Genomic DNA, 16,367 nt, shown 5'->3' on the forward strand with positions numbered 1-16,367 from the left:
CCTACACCCCAGGGCAAACCAAGGTGCTACAGAGGCATGAAGAAGCAGCAGTAGAAATAGGCTGTTGTGCATGTCACATGGCAAAGGGGCTTTGGATGGAGAAGCCTCACCATGACCCTGCCCTCCATGGACCAAGGAGACCCCTGGAGATCTTACCACGTCCGGAATAGGAACGTTCAAATAGGTCCTAAAGGTCTGCTCTCTAAAAGATCCAGGGTTAGAATGAGATTTGGGGAGGAGACACATTTGAAACCTTTCAACTTTTAGCATTTCACAGACAGGAAGTAGTGAGTCTCCACATCTTGTGTATAACAACTCAGTTACCCCAAGGCCAAGGAGGTGGCTTTGTGCTTTGGCTCAAGATGTGCAGCTGATTATACTGATAACAAAGAAAGAATCATTGCATCTATGCAGATAATGGGAATATTAGTCATGGTCATAATAATAGCAATAATCACCCTTTCTTATTTTTCTTTTTTGTTCTTTGTATTAATCATCCTCAATCTCTTTAAAATGCTTTATAGCTCATAATTTTTTTTACATGTTTAAATGTTTAATGGGACATGTTCTTACTATTATTCCCACTTCAAAGATGTGAGAATTGAGAGCATTAAGGCATGGTCCTAAGCCTCATATCCCAATAGTGGTGTAGCTGATCTTGACCTTCAGATACACTTGACCTTATTCTCCACTGTTCCATGCTGCCCCCTGCTTCCAATGTGCTACAAGCATGCCTCTGAGCAAGGATGACACTCTTCTATTCCCTATGCTCCTTTGCTTTTGCTTTGAGAACACCAGAATATCTAGTCATTTCTCCTTTAGGGATGGGGAACAGCTAGAAGACTGGCCGACTTGCAGGCTGAGAGATGATGAGTTTGTATCAGGAATGGTCAAAATATGGTGATTAATTACACTCAACCCAAGAAGTGGGCATTTATGAGCTGTCAGTCAGAAGAAAATATTTTGAAGTCAAAAATCTGAAAAATGTCACAACTGGTGTTTTGAATTCACAGATAATCTTGGGTGCCTGGTAATACCTTTTATTTTTCATTTAGAGAAAAGAAATACCTGTCTTTGAGAATCATGGTAGCTTAGGAAACATTCACACCCTGGTTTGGTTTTGAGCTCTGTGGGTGCCATGGGTAGGGTTGTTGGCATGTAGCACACACAGAGACAAAGATGCCCTTAGGAACTTATGGTGTAAGAACCGTGGGCTCAAGAACTTGACTCCCATGTCTTCCCCTTCCCAGCCCTGTGACCTCTGGCCAATTCATCTCTATGCACCTGTTTTCTGCATCTATAAAATGGAATCAAATCCACAACCTCTCCAAGCTGTTGCGGAGGATTCAGTGAGATAATATACATTCACTAATTGCTCAGAACAGGACTTAGACTAGAGTCGATGTCTTCATCTACTTGTAGCCCTGGAAGCAATTAACGGAAGTGCTTTTCAAAAAGTATGTGTTAATGATGGCTACTTGTGGAAGGAAGGAATGAAAAATGAGGGGAGCCTTTAATTGAAATGTTGATGCTGTTACCCTGACATTGACCCTAAAATGTCTCCAGCCATGTTCACACCTTTTTTTTTTTTTTTTGCTAGGCAAGAAACATCTATAGTAATGCACAGGTCTGCTGATGAAACTGCCATACACATAGACCATTCGTTGGTAGGGTTAAATGATAAAATACTTGCACAGCACTTTTCCCAACTTTTTGTTGACGTTATTTCATTTTATTTTCACAATAATGCAATGAATTGCTGATGCTGTCACTCTGGCTGCTGCTGCTGCTGCTGCTACCTGTTTGCAGTTATGTGGGGAGCTGCTGTGGGCCAGCCTCTGGCTGTGTCTCCTGCATTCCTGGAATCCTTCTGGTGTGATTCACCAGCAGCAGTTTATATAGGAGAAAACCAGGGGTACCAGGGTAAAAAAAAATAGCTTGCCCCAAAGTTAAATAACTAGTAAGTGGCAAAGCCAAGACCCACAGCTGGGCCTGCCTGATACCAAAGCTCCTATCATCAAACAAATGTTTTTATTGCATTACATAGGAGAGCAAATACACTGAGACCGGGGCAGGGCTTGCTCTAAAACTCTTTCTTTTTTGGAAGGTACTAGGGATTGAATTCACTTGATCTCTGAGCCACATCCCCAGCCCTATTTTGTATCTTATTTAGAGACAAGGTCTCACTGAGTTGCTTAGAGCCTCACTTTTGCTGAAGCTGGTTTTGAACTCATGATCCACCTGTCTCAGCCTCCTGAGCTGCTTGCTGGGATTATAGGCGTGCGCCACTGCGCCCAGCTTAACATCCCCATCTTGAAGGATGTCAAATCTGGTTCCAAATCTATGCTCTCTTGCTCCAAATTCCAAGCTGTTTCTACCAGATGACCTGGGCTAGTGATAGTGAAATGAGAAATTGATCGGTTGGCCATCAGTGACTGCTTCTATCTGCCAGGCTTGTGCGAAGGCTTGGATACACTTCAGTTTGATTTTCCCCCCAACAATGACAGATATGTTTATGAAAAGGATGCTTGAGGGCTCAGTCTCTAAAACCTTAATGGAAATAACATTAATAGTAAAATTTCATATGATGATGATGATGGTTGTCTTCCTCATAATTTTACGTATTTTTTTTAAACAGGTAAAACTTAAAGCATAAACCACAACTAGCCTCTCATGGAGGTAGTATTTATCCTTCCTATCCAGATGAGGAAACTGAGGCCAAGAGAGCATCAGTGAATGGACCGAAGTTAGCTGGCAGAGCTTCAGCATATCCATTTTACTGGGCTAACTCCCAGAAGTCCCAGTGTTTGCCAAGCAGGAGTGGCATATCCTGGGTGATTTTATCTTCTCCTCCATGACCAGCATGGCTTTCTGAGCCTTAAATGAGTGCCTGGATCCCCATGGCTGTGGGGCCTCTAGCTTTCCTCCAGCAAGGACAAGCTCAGCAGTTCACAGTATTGTTCTCCAGATGCTCAGCTGTAGCAGTCAGGTGTACTGTGTATTGTGAAGACCCTTTGGTTGTAAGAGCCCCGTGTGACCTCATAGTCTTCACCAGTCATTCCTGGGAAGGTGGAGGTGATGCTGCTGCTCAGGGGGACTGGCCCATTGGTTGTATGTATGGGTTGTATCTTGGTGGCAGTGCACAGCCTGTTTCAAACACAGTGGATTGGGGTGTAGGGAGAGAGGTGTGTGACTAACTCTTAGATTTGTCTTATTTTTTTTGGGGGGGGGTGGCATGGGGAGTTGATACTCTGTCCTAAATGCAAAAGTTTGGAAATGCTTGCTAAAAGGTTCATGGTGAAAAATGACATCTACCAGACAATATTGGGTATGCTCTTAGAGAACATTAAATCCCAGCCTCATCCACAGAAGCAAACAGGCGAACAGCCAGTTTGTTTTAGTCAACTACTGTGACCAAAAATCCTGACAGGAACAATGCAGAGGAGGTGGTCACAATTTCAGAGGTATCAGTGCACAGATGGCCAATTCCATTGCTCTGGGCCCAAGGTGACGCAGAGCATCATGGCAGAAGGGCGGGCAGAGTAAAACAGCTCAGGAGTGGCACCAGAAGGCATAGAGAGCTCTGCTCACCAGGGATAAAATAATACCCCAAAAGCACACCCCCAGGGACCCACCTCCTCCAAACACACTCTACCTGCCTGCAGCTACCACCCAGTTAATACATTCAAGTCAATTAATGTACTGATTAGGTTAAGGCTTTCATAATCCAACATTTCACCTCTAAACTTTCATGCACTGACTTACCCATGAGCTTTTGGGGATACTTCCTATCTAAGCTCTAATACCATTAGTGAAGAATATTCATTAGACATGAAATTGGCTCATTGTTACTTTGCAGACTTTCGTGATCTAGACCATGGTATTCCCCGCATGGGGAATATACTAGGGCTGAGGCCTGGTTCTAGTCCTTGGCTCTGCCTCTCCCAAGCTGTGTATCTTTGAGTAAGACACTTGATCCCTCTAGGTTCCTCATCTGTATGATTTGGAAATGAACCAGATCATCTGAAAGACCCTTGAGGACACTGGAATAATCTTCAATTCCACAACTATTTACCAGGCACTCACTTTGTCCAGCACTGTACCATGGTAATAAGGAGAGGGTGGGGAGTAGTCGTAGGGGCTGATTTAGTAGCACTACAATGTGCTTCTCTATGTTACAGGGGAAGTTTGAAGACCCGGGGTAGGGGTGGCTCGTGCACTATCCAGATGTCTCCTTAGGTCTGAGGCTCTCATTTCCTTGTTGAGGAAACAGTCTCACCCATCATTACCAGCCCTATCCATTGGCTGGTTCATGCAGGGGTCCAAAGCATGGCCCTTTCCCTTTCATTAGGAACATCCTTGAAGGGCTCCTTCCACTCCAGACCTCTTTAGGAAGAAGCAGAGACTAACTGCTACCTCTGCCATATCATCTTACCTTGCTGTTTCACAGGTATGTCTCACTCCCCCCAGAACCACTTGCATGCAAATCTGTCTCAGAGTCTTTCCAGCGGGAACTCACAGACTGACATGATATCTCTGGTCCTCCCACAGTTGCCTGGGTGCAGCTTGGCTGCCCAAATCTCCATGACCACTAGGACATTTCCATTCAACAGGTGAGTACCACCGTTGCTGTGGCTCCCCCGACCCCTGGTTCAGAAAAGCATGACAGTGCTGGAGGACAGACTCCCCGCCTTCATCGCAGACCATTGAAGTATTCAGTTCCTACTTTGGGAAAATCCTGGTCAAGTCCAAGGCTCTACGCTCCTTAGGAAACCCTGTGTACTCACTGGTGTGCCTCGGAGCAGAAGGCAACAATGTCAAGCACATCAGATTCAGATCCCAAGTCTAGTTAGTATTCGCCGGTGACGGTTCTTGGACATGCCATGTCACCTCTCAGAATTCTTGTCTCTAGATAAAATAAGGCTAATCCTTAACTTTCAGGAATTTTGCTAGACTTAGAAATGGTATTGCATACTAAGAGCGGCTGGGCCTTCAAAGCAGCTTACTATTACTAGTAATAATAGCATCTAGATAATACTAATTTTACAAATAAATTGAACGTTTGTCAACCTGTTTTACACACTGGTTAAAGTTGGACTGAATGCTGACTCCAGGGGTTACTTAATTTTAAATATTCTCTAAAAACAGACGCACACAAACTCACCTACTCTCAAGATCCATCTAATGCCAGAATCATTGGTAGCTTTTCCCTTTAGCGGTTGGCTTCCCCTGTCACCCGGCCCAGTGCTTGGTTTGAGCTGCAAGTGCAGAGTGAGGACCAAAGGTGCCTCTGACATGCAGGGAAACTGGCGGCTGGCAGGGGACTCACAGATGGAAGCTCCAGGCTGAAATCAATGATTCAATAGGGGGTTTGTTCTTGGGTAAATCTCTTAATCTCCTAAGCCTCAGTTTCCTCATGCATTTATTCATTTGTTCAATTGACATTGATTGTACACCGATGACTAGTGTGGAGCCTCCTCTATGCAAGAAGGATGCAACGGGCGAGCCAGGTCAAGCCAGGTGGGAATGCTGAAATGCCACGGGGCATGCAGACCCAGTGGGAGTTTGAGAGAAGGGCCATTCCTCTTCCATCCACACCTGGCTGGGTGCCCAGCACATCAGAAGACCAGAGAAACAAATGAGAAACGCAGCTGGATAGCCCAGGCTACACTTAGAGTGGAGGTAGCGTTGGAGCTGGGTCTTCATGATGAAGGAGAAGAGGTTAGGGAGAGGCTCCTCTGGGCAGAAGTAAGAGCATGAACAAGGGCACAGGACCCTAGGGAAACAGCAAGGTCATGTGGGGAAGTGTCTGGCAGGAACGGTGACTAGGTCAAGGTATGTAGAAGCACTACCTGTGGGAGGTACGTCATGTGGAGTGGAAGATCACAATGGCGAGCTGCCTGGAGAAGTCGGCTAGGGGGCTCTACTGCATCTCGCTGCCTGGATGCCTGTGCATTATGAATCTATATTATAATTGTTGTTGCCATCACTTCAGATTGATGTCAAATTTTGTTGGTCCGTGATCGATCATTAGTAAACAAATACGCACACCGAGTCGAAGCTTGGCTCTGTGTATGGCGTTATTGATGGGTTCATTCATTCATCCAACAGATCTTTTTACTCTGATAAATACTAATTGCTGCTCCGAGAGCCTGACCAAGGTAATTTGTGGAGGCATGAGTTTCCCTGGTTCTATTCTCTGGGGACACGCTCTTTATGCTCCGAGTGTGCCCTCCTGGCTTTTCCCCCACTGTTCAAGTGCCTGCAGCACTTCAGGGCCTCATCCTTCTACAACTCCTCCTTCCTCCTTCTCACCCCTGCAGGGGTGGCCCCTCACCCCAGGCTGGTTCAGCAGGGACCGGGGAGACTTCCCCTGGGAGAAGGGGAGGCAGCAGATGGGAAAGGTGATGGCAGAAGGTGTCAGCCGAGGAGAGGGAGGCAGGGCTCTGAGGAACAGATGGGTGACAGGGTGGGAAGGGAAGAGGCAGGTTTTATCAACACAGGAAGGAAGGAAGGAAGTGGAGAGGGGGGAAGGACAGAGACGAGAGGATTAGAGAGACAAGGAGGTGGAGAGAAAGGACTGGGCATTAGAGCCAAAACTGAAGGTAGAGACATTGGGAAAGGAAGAGGGAGTGGGAAGCGAGAAACATGCAGTAAGATAATCTAGACTCCCTGGAGCAAGTGTCTCGCAGGAATCCTGGGCTCAGGGAACACACTGAGAGGAGGGGAGGAGAAGCCAGCCCGCACCGAGTCTCCAAAGTGAGGAGGTGTCGTGTGTCAAAATATTCAGTGGTGATGCATGAATTAGCAGAGATCAATTTGTGTTTAAGAAATCCTGATGGAGCACCCCAAAGCACAAATCAAAGCCATCAAGCGAATGAGACTGTTCATCCAATTAACACAGATCCAGCACCTGGCTCTGCAGAGCGCAGCGGTGCGTGCCACTGGCACCCCGACGGGGGAATGGGGTCCCAGGTGTTTGGTTATTCGCGTATGTCTGTCTGTGTGTTCAATGGCAGTGGCGGAAATTGTCCTCGGGAATGTGCTGCTTAAGGTTCAGCTTAAAGGTCACCACATCCCTGGGTTTTTCATGGTCCTGAGGCATTTAAGGTGACATGCGTTCATCCCCCAGCTCCCTCTAGGCAGCATTCCAATGTCCGCCCCCCACCCTGCTGGTCCCCCCATTAGACCATCCTTGGACCAGGGCATCATGGACACCAGCTCTTTTTTCCATTTGCAATGGCAGCGGGGGGGGGGGGGAGCTAGTTCTGAGCTCAGGGGACTGAGCTGGGCATAGCCCTGAGCCCTGGAGATGTCATCGGCTGGTCCCTGAGCAGACAAATTACTGCATTGGCAGCTGGGACTGAGGATCTCAGGTAGGTCCCAGAGTCTCTGTGAACCTGGAACTGATGCTTTTCTTCCAGGGCTTGTGTGTGGGTCTCTGCCTACAGCTCCCAGTCTAGCAGGAGTTCTGCCCTGAATCAATCCATGGGACAAACACCTTAACCTGCCACTTACTTCTTTCTGATTTTTCTCTTTGTAGATACACTTGTTCCCTACACCTCTAGGCCTAGGTGACAGACTCTATTTAACCCGGAAATATGTTTGTGTACTCATGTTTCCATTCCTTTCCTCTTTATGTCTCTCCCTTCCTCTGCCCACAATTATTTATCGAATGCCACCCATATGTCAGGTAGAAGCCAAGCTTACATTCTAGCTGGGGGAAATAGGTAAAAAAAAATTATAACATAGAAGTTGTGTCTGAGTGCATTCAGCCTACTATGACAAAACACCATAAACTGGATAGCTTTCGAAGACCAGAAGTTTCCCTTTTACTGTTCCAGAGGCTGGGAAATCCAACCAAGATCAAGGTGCCAGCAACCTTCCCGTAGTTGTCTATCTGAATTATGCAAGGAAGTGGGCATCCTGGGTTTGATAAGTCCACCCAGCCATCTCGTCTTCACTGTGGAAACAGATCCCATAGACTGAACAAACAGCTCTCGAGGGTGAGAAGTTCAAGATCAAGATGCCAGCAGATTCAGTGTCTATGCAGAGTCTGCTTTCTCGTCCATAGAGGCCATCTTCTCACCATGTTCTTGTGTGGCACAGGGGATGAGGGAGCTCTCTGTGGTCTCTTGTGAGGGTAGTAATCCCATTCAACCTCTTGAACTCATCACTGTCCAAAGGCCTCCTAATATCACCATGGTAGGGATTAGTTTCAACACATGAATTTGGTGGGGGCAGGGGACATAAACATGCAGACCAGGGCAGAATATTATGGTATAAATTTTAAGAAACAAAGCAAAGAAACAATCTGGCACAGTGGTGCATGCCTGTAATCCCAGAGGCTTGGGAGGCTGAGGCAGGAGGATCTCAAATTCAAAGCCGGCCTCAGCAAAAATAAGATGCTAAGCAACTCAGTGAGACCCCGTCTCTAAATAAAACACAAAATAGGACTGGAGAATGTGGCTCAGTGGTTGAGTGCCCCTGAGTTCAATCACCAGTACCTGCCCCCCCCCCAAAAAAAAAATTAAGAAATAAATAAGGAGGATAAGGAGCTCACTGGGTATATATGGACAAGCACAGTGACTACAATAACAGAATTGTTAATGGCTCTGACCCAGTGACCTCCTCAGCAGCATCTGACTCTCAGCTCCTGACCAGTGTCTCATTGATCACGATTATTTCCTGGCTAGACCCTTCCAACTAGACTGGAGCATTCTATCAGCTTGGCTTTGCTGTTCCCAGACCCTGGAGAAGCTCAAAGCAGAATATGTGATGCCTTCTCTGCAGCCTGGACATTGCAAAGCCTCAGAGCTGATCCACACAACAACCAAGGCACCTCCAGGAGGGGCAGAGTCAGGGTGAGGTCCAAGGCTTGTCTCTTGCCAGAGCTTCTGGGTTTTTCTCCTTGCATCACTGCCTACCTTGGTGTGTACAGGCTCCCAGTGAAGCTCAGGAAGTCCAAAGAAGAGACACTCAGAATCTCCCACAGAGGAGGTGGGGAGTGACTCCTTTCATCACCTTATCCTCTTACACAGGGGCACGGCACATAGGAAAGTCATTTCTCCAATCTTCCTTGACAAGTACAGTCATCAAGGGGTAGTTGTTAAGCTTGTACATTTCAGGGACCACTGTACATAGAGTGTCAGGGTTTCCAGGGAAATGATCTTGGGAAATCCTGTATTTAGAAGACATCCCAGGAAATTCCTATCACCATGAAAATTCAGAAAACTTTGGAAACAGTAGAATAACAATAGCTGACCTCAAAAATGAACAACTATTTTATCCTACTGACATATTCTTGGAGGTCATTAGGATTATTATTCCCACTGTATGGATAGGGCAAGGGAAGCCCAGAGAAGTTCGGAAACTTTCTTGAGGGCATACAGCTTAGTCTGACGCCAGAGCCTGTGTCTGACTGTCATGCTGTGTGCTACCTCTCAAAGCAACGTCTGTTCTGCCAACTTCATGCCCAGGAAAAAAAATAAATGGGCAATGACATAAGTGGTGAGATTAAAAGCCCTTTGGGAAAAGGGAATTTGCCGTACACAAGCATTGGCTTAGTGTTCCACCTCATTGGAAAGCTTTGATGTCCATGTGGCCCAGAGGACCACACTTGAAGCTGGCATCCATCATTCCCACCTCTGGTGAGGGAATTAGTTAGTGACACATTTTCTTAGGGGAAAGGAAGAGAGAAAATGAGGGTCTGCTACATGGTGGTAGGAAGGAGAAGTGTCCATCAGCTGAAAAAATGTGCCACATTATGCAGGAGAGGCTGCTGGGGTTGAACTGGAGTGCTTGGCTCTTGTTCTTCACCCAACCAACTGTATGCATGGCTTTGCTCTCCTCTGCTCAAGTTCTTGATTTCTGATCTCATATGACCTGTCCTCCTTGTTTGGACACTTTTTCTGATGTTTATTTATTTTTTATCATTTGTTTCCATATTTATATCCTTGCGTGCTCCTTCTCCTACTCACTGAACAGATTTGAAATTCCTTCAGGAATGAGACAAAGTCCTACCCATCTTCTCATACCTCATGGTGCTCAGAACACGCCATGAGCCTTGAAGATGCTTGGGGGAAATTTCATAAATAATGTATAGACAGGTGGCTGGGACACCCTGAGTGGGCTTCACAGACTGTACAGTCTTTAGTAGACTGTGTGAGAGCAGTGCTTCTCAAACTTGAGTGTGCAAAGGAATGGCCAGGCAATGTGGTTAAAATGCAGATCCTGGCTCAGTAGGTATGGAGTGAGGTTTTACTTGGAACAATCCCCCCTGGGTTTCACTGATAATGCTGGTCCAGGGCTGTACTTTGAGTAGCATGACTTGAGATCATCACCTTTATCTTATTCCACGTGCTGCCTCTTGCTCATCTGATATTTCAAAAGGAAATATCTGGCTGCTGGGTTTAAGTCACCTGAGAATGTTCTCTTCTGTGCTTAAAGTTTGCCAGGTAACTAACATTCTCATATGAACTTTGGGCTTATTAAGAATCCCTAAATATGGTTTGATTCAATCCGATTCAACTCAATTCAATTTGCTGCAATAGGCCGAAGTCCTAATTTGCTTCTTGGTTTTTACCCATTTGTGACAATATCTCCAACATAAGCCACACATGTACTTTTGCCCCTTGAATATTGATTCTCCCACCAACATACCAACTGTGTGCATAACGAAATAAAATCTTTTTCTGTTTTTGTTTTTTTTTTTCTTACCTATGCTCTGTCTCTTTGGATTGAAAACAGTTTCCACCCTGTTAATAGGAGGGGCTGCCTTTCTGACCTTGCTGATAGATTTGGGGAGCCTGGGCTTGCTCTTCTTCCATTAATGATTCCCTCACGCTGATGCCACCACTGTACACAGATGATGAATCGGGAGACTTCTATCTGGTTAATCAAGTGCTAAGTCCGTTAAAGCACCGCAGAGACTGACTCCAGTGAAGAACTACCTGTACCTGTACCTGTTGCTTATTATCTCCAACTCTGAGAGCCAGGTGGTACATCATCATTTATGTTCTCTGCCTGCATAGCTCCATTTTCTACTCTTTCAAGTCAAAGACAGCATCTGTAGAACATTTTTTTTTTTGGTACCAAATGGTTACTATGAAACTCTTCCCATGTGTTCCTTCTTTCTAAGCCCTCTCTGTGGAGGAGAAATGGAGGCACATATATGAATAAAACATGATGGCTATGGGGTGTTTTGCTTGATCCCATCCTCACCAAGAGTGAGATTGAGCTCTCTGCCCAGCATGGGCTATAAATTGAACTTTTTAGCTCAGCACATTGCAGAAAGGATTTAAACCATGCCATGCCAATCTATGTATTTATCTGTATGTGAATATAATGAAAATATTTGATTATATGAAAATCAAGATAATGGAAATACAGACTTGGCGGAAGATTCCCCAAAGGAGGAATTTAAAGCAAGCATATAATGTAGATTTCTATATGGTTATTCAAGGGAAATAAAGAATTTGACTTTGAGATTCCTAGTTGTCAAAGCAAAAAGAGGGCAGAAGAGTCAATTGCATGATTAACATTAGAAAATGCTTTCTATCTTTTTCAAGTTCATAGCCCTTTTCTTAGTACGAAGCTCTGTAGGCAATTTCTCCCATGGACATTCATAAGGAGGATGTGGTTTAGGATAGTAAACAATGTCTTCACGACAACTGCATAAGACTTGTAATATCATTTTGTAAGACACTTTCTTCAGTGCAGGCTAAGAGCAAACTGTGAATTCCAGAGGCACTCAGATGAAATAAATGTGCAACTCAGGGTGAGAGAAGGGGAGGCTCCATTAGAATCTCTAAGAGGTCACCTACAGCTTGACACAATATTAAATGCCATTTTTATATTTGTTAAATTAAGCCTCACTTCTGAAGCCATGGGCCTAGAGGTCTTTAGTAGACTGTGTGAGAGCAGTGCTTCTCAAACTTGAGTGTGCAAAGGAATGCCGTTATCGACTCTTCCACTGCTGTTCACTGCTCTCAGCAACCTCCCTTCTCCTTGTGTGCTCTCCATCAGGGTTGGGAGCGAAGGGCAAATTCTACAATGGACCTCCATCCCTTTGAAGAGACTCTAGCCATGAACTAGGGTCACCTGCATGGCCTCATGTCAAAAGAGGTTGACCAGTTATCCAAAGGTCAAGTTCATAATGATGGAGAAAAAAGTCTTAACAGGAAGCATTGCCTTTGGATAACTGGTCAACCTCTTTTGTCCTATCCCTGCAGAAGGCAACCCTCTGCTCTCAGCAAGGAGAAAATGTGGAAGGAAAGGGGACACGTGCCCAGGGCTCATAGTCAGTCAAGTTTGTAGTTGGTCAAGTATGGAACTCTGGAGGGCTGGTTGGTAATTGCATGTGGAAATCACTGAGTGCTTCACATCTCTGACCATTATTTTTAAGTGAAAACACCAGGGGTGAAGAGAAGAAAATTTGCATGACTAAATATTAAGCATAAATGCATATGAAAAGCCCGCAGTTTCACACAGTGTGTGTGCATGTGTGTGTGTGTGTGTGTGTGTGTGTGTGGTGGGGAGGGGAGGGGAGCTTGGCATAAATGTGCCTTTCCACATCCTGGGTTTTCCTAAATGGGGGTGCACTTGCAGCTCATGGCAAGAGAACTCCCAATGTGCACCCCCAAGATGTGGCAGTTCTGTGGTTGATGGTTCAGGGACCTAATAATGAATGTTTACTCCTAGAAGAGGAAATAATTGAAATAAGGAAATGAAAGCCCCAGCCAAGGCCAACACATTAAAAAGAGAGAGAGAGAGAGAGAGAGAGAGAGAGAGAGAGAGAGAGAGAGAGAAAGCTTTGGCTTTATATTTATCACAACAACATAAATCTGTTTCCACTGACAGAAAATTCATTTCACCCACAAAACCCATATTTCCCCTACCTGCTTTCCATTCAGACAAGCCCCTCAAGATAAATGTGTTCTCCAATTCACCAGCAGTAAGAAAGATAAAGGCTTGGAAACCCCACCAATACATTCTCCTAATTATTGTAACTGGATTTTTTTTTATTTGGCAAACCATCTATTCAGATTCAACTACAACCCAGGAACCTTTTATTTGAAGATTGCCAGTGAAGGGTGGGAAGGTAGCTCAATTGTGTGATTTCCACAGCCTTAATAGCCTGAAGAGAAGCGTTGAAAGAGAAACCAGCATTTATTTGAGAGTGATTTTTGTTAGGAAAGATCTAAAAATACCCACAGCAGCTCTCTGTCCTCTCCCCTTGAAGTCAGCTCGAGACCTTTCTCTGTTTAAACAACCAGAACCATGTGTCAGAAGTCGCCTATTATTGCCCTGGTGTCCCCTAAGATCTAAATAAACAAGTGAGTCCAGCCACGGTGTCAGGAGACTCCAACTCTGCTGAGCATTGGGAATATATTTACCCATTTAATAACTGTTATTTATCCAGACATTTAATTGTACCATGGTAAACACAAGGGAAACCCTTGGGGAGGAGGTAGCTCTCTTGCTGAGATGAAACAGATATTTAAAGCGCTGCTCCTGTAGCCCAGCCTCCTTTCAGAGTGGGTCTCTGGATCTGAGATTGGAGAGCATTGTTTCATACGTGGTAGGGACCCAGTAAGAAGCCTCTACCTACCTACTTGGCATGCTGTCTCCCACCAAGTACACCACAGATTGATGAAGGGATGAGTTAATGGATGTGGGAACGAGAACTATGGGAGCAAGCGATGCTCTGAGGTTAGAGTTCATGGAGTATATGGAGATCAAGGTCAATTCTCCATGGAAAGAAGACTTCACCCCTGAGCAGAGCTTTGCAGGGCTGGATGAAATGTGGAAGGTGGAGGCTTTAGAAGTCTGCCCATCAGTCTGTGACTGCCATAGCTCTGCACCTTTCATTTATGCCCATCATGGTAACGGTGCCCCAAGAAGAAGAGTCCTGGGCATCATGGAAACTTCTTTAATCTGTGAGTCCATTTTTCCTCTTTCATCCTCATCCTTCCATCTGGTCCTCCACTGTCCACCTCCTGGATTGGGGGCTTTGTTTTCAGCTGCATATCAATCTCTCAGGTTGAAGGAGGTTCACTTGACTTTCCACCCTCCTTCTGAGATGTGATTTGCCTTTGGTCTCCTCTTTTTATCAGGTCATGAGTGAACCTGGATCCTGGAACCCAATTGTGAGATGGTTCACTTGGTACAAGCCAGCTTTGTGTCCTGAAATCCCCTCTCACTAGTAGCTCAGATTCCAGGAAACCCATGAGAAGTATCTGTAGCCGAAAACCTCTGAAATGAAATGATCTAGAAACTACACCACTTGACCTTATTTTTTTTTTCCTTCTTCTGATCCATCTTGCTCTGGGCTGATGATTCTGAATTCTTTCAAGGGTCATCTTATATTTAAAATTCTTTCTCTTTGTCTAATTTCTTCAGACTGATGTTCCAAATTGGTCTGTTTCTGGCTTGTGATATTGGCTTTGCCCCAGGAACCTCTGTAGGTGATAGGTCAGTGCTACCATGCTGTTTGATTGACCAAGGTTCTTAGAATCCTGGTTTTCACAAACATCCCAGGTGAAATCCAGAGAAGGGGGTATGTTGGATGGTTTCATGGGTCTCCCTTTGTAAAGTAATGGGACAGCCTCATTTGCCCAACAAAAGTTCCCGTTTGCTATTCATGATACCAGCCAGTTCAAAGATTCTGTCAACTCTTTCAGGGAAACCTTCCCATGGCATCTCAGAAGCTTGGACAGATCTTACCATCCACCAAGTGTCCATGTTCCTAACTGGCAGATGGGCTAAATGCCTGGTGAGTAAAGACCTGGCAGCTGAGGACCTGTGATCACGCAAGAGTAGCTTAGCATCACTGTAAATACTCTGTGCAGCCAAGTGGGTGGAAGAATGCTGCTTCTGATGGTTCGTCTTCAGGAAGTCAGGATGGTCACAGCACCTGGAACCCCCCCCTCCCCCAGGCCTGCTGTGAAGAAAGCTGCCTTGCTGCTCACCCAGGGCTTCCCACACTTATTTGACCACCAAGTCCATGTTCATCTTATCACATCTACAACTTGCTTGGATCTAGTATTACATGGAACACACTTTGCAAAAATATTGATCTCACCTAGAGTCCTTGCTCCATGTGAACCCACATGCAAACACACATGTTCACATGCTTAGCAGTCAAGAGAACTACCCTATGGATGTTATTTTCCATTTAATGTTCTCCCTTGGGGGCCACCATTCTTGCAAACACAGCCCTTATCACCCACTCATTCCCAGGTCCTAGGGAACACAGGGAAATGCTCACGTGGATAGGCTCAAGAATTCATCATGCAAACCAAAGCTCTGCACACTTTTTTCTGTCAAGGGCCAGATGGTGACTATTCCAGGCTGTGCCGGTCACACAGACTCTGTGACAACTACTCAGCCCTGTTGCGGCGTGAAAACAGACACAGACAATACTGAAACAAATGAGCGTTGGCTCTGTTCCAACAAGACTTTATTTACGAATACTGACACTGGAAATTCATATAACTCTCATGCCTCCCGATGCTATTCTTTTTTAAAAAGTTTGTTTTCAACCATTTCCAACTATAAGACAATCTCAGCTGACAAACCAAAGATAGGCGGCCGGCTGGTTGAGCCTGTGGGCCATAGTTCACCGACTCATGCTTTGTGCCATCTAAAGGTTCCTGAAAAGTACATGAGGTTTTGTCCACAGGATCCCACTGTCTGATGTTAAGGAGGCTGCTCCTTAAAGGATACTGTGATGAATTCTTTAGCGATGCAAATCTCTCAATTCCCAAACCTGGTGTCAAGCACAGGCCTTCTGAATAACTACAACCCTCCTTCGTCATCTATAGGGCCTGTCTGCATAGAAGGCAGGGCTCTCTGGTTTCCCTGGCTCCCAGATGGGCTCTCATGCCAAAGAAGCTTCCTCTTTGGCCATTAGTCTCCCTCTCCGGCTCTCCGGCTGTCAGGAATTTGGCATCTGAGTTGATTCCAATTGGAGGCTCTTTGCCCACAGTTCTGTGCACGAAGTTGCATGTTTTAACAACAGCGACAGCATCTGCAGAGCACCCGACATGCCAATCTCCTGTTTGCATCCTGTCACTGCTGTGATAAATATTGCATCCCAATCTGAAAACTGATTTGACTTACTGACAAGGCAGCTCTCTCCACCTGAAAGACAAAGCTGGCCAACTTGCCTACACATCTGCTTCGCCATCAGTTCAGAAGCAGAGGGGACCCATAGCTAGCCAAGATGGTGGCAGACAGCATCTCCCCACCCTGTGTACCAGGAAAACGTGGAAACTCTCCACCCGCCGCTCATTTTCTCCACAGGATGCCAGGCACCCAGAGTGAGGGGTGCTTTTCCCTGATGTGATTAAGTCAATGGTTGG

The sequence above is a fragment of the Marmota monax genome, unplaced genomic scaffold (assembly GCF_021218885.2).
Source record: "Marmota monax isolate L192 unplaced genomic scaffold, Marmota_monax_Labrador192_F-V1.1 WCK01_AAM20220418_F8-fsc00317, whole genome shotgun sequence".
NCBI lineage: Eukaryota > Metazoa > Chordata > Mammalia > Rodentia > Sciuridae > Marmota > Marmota monax.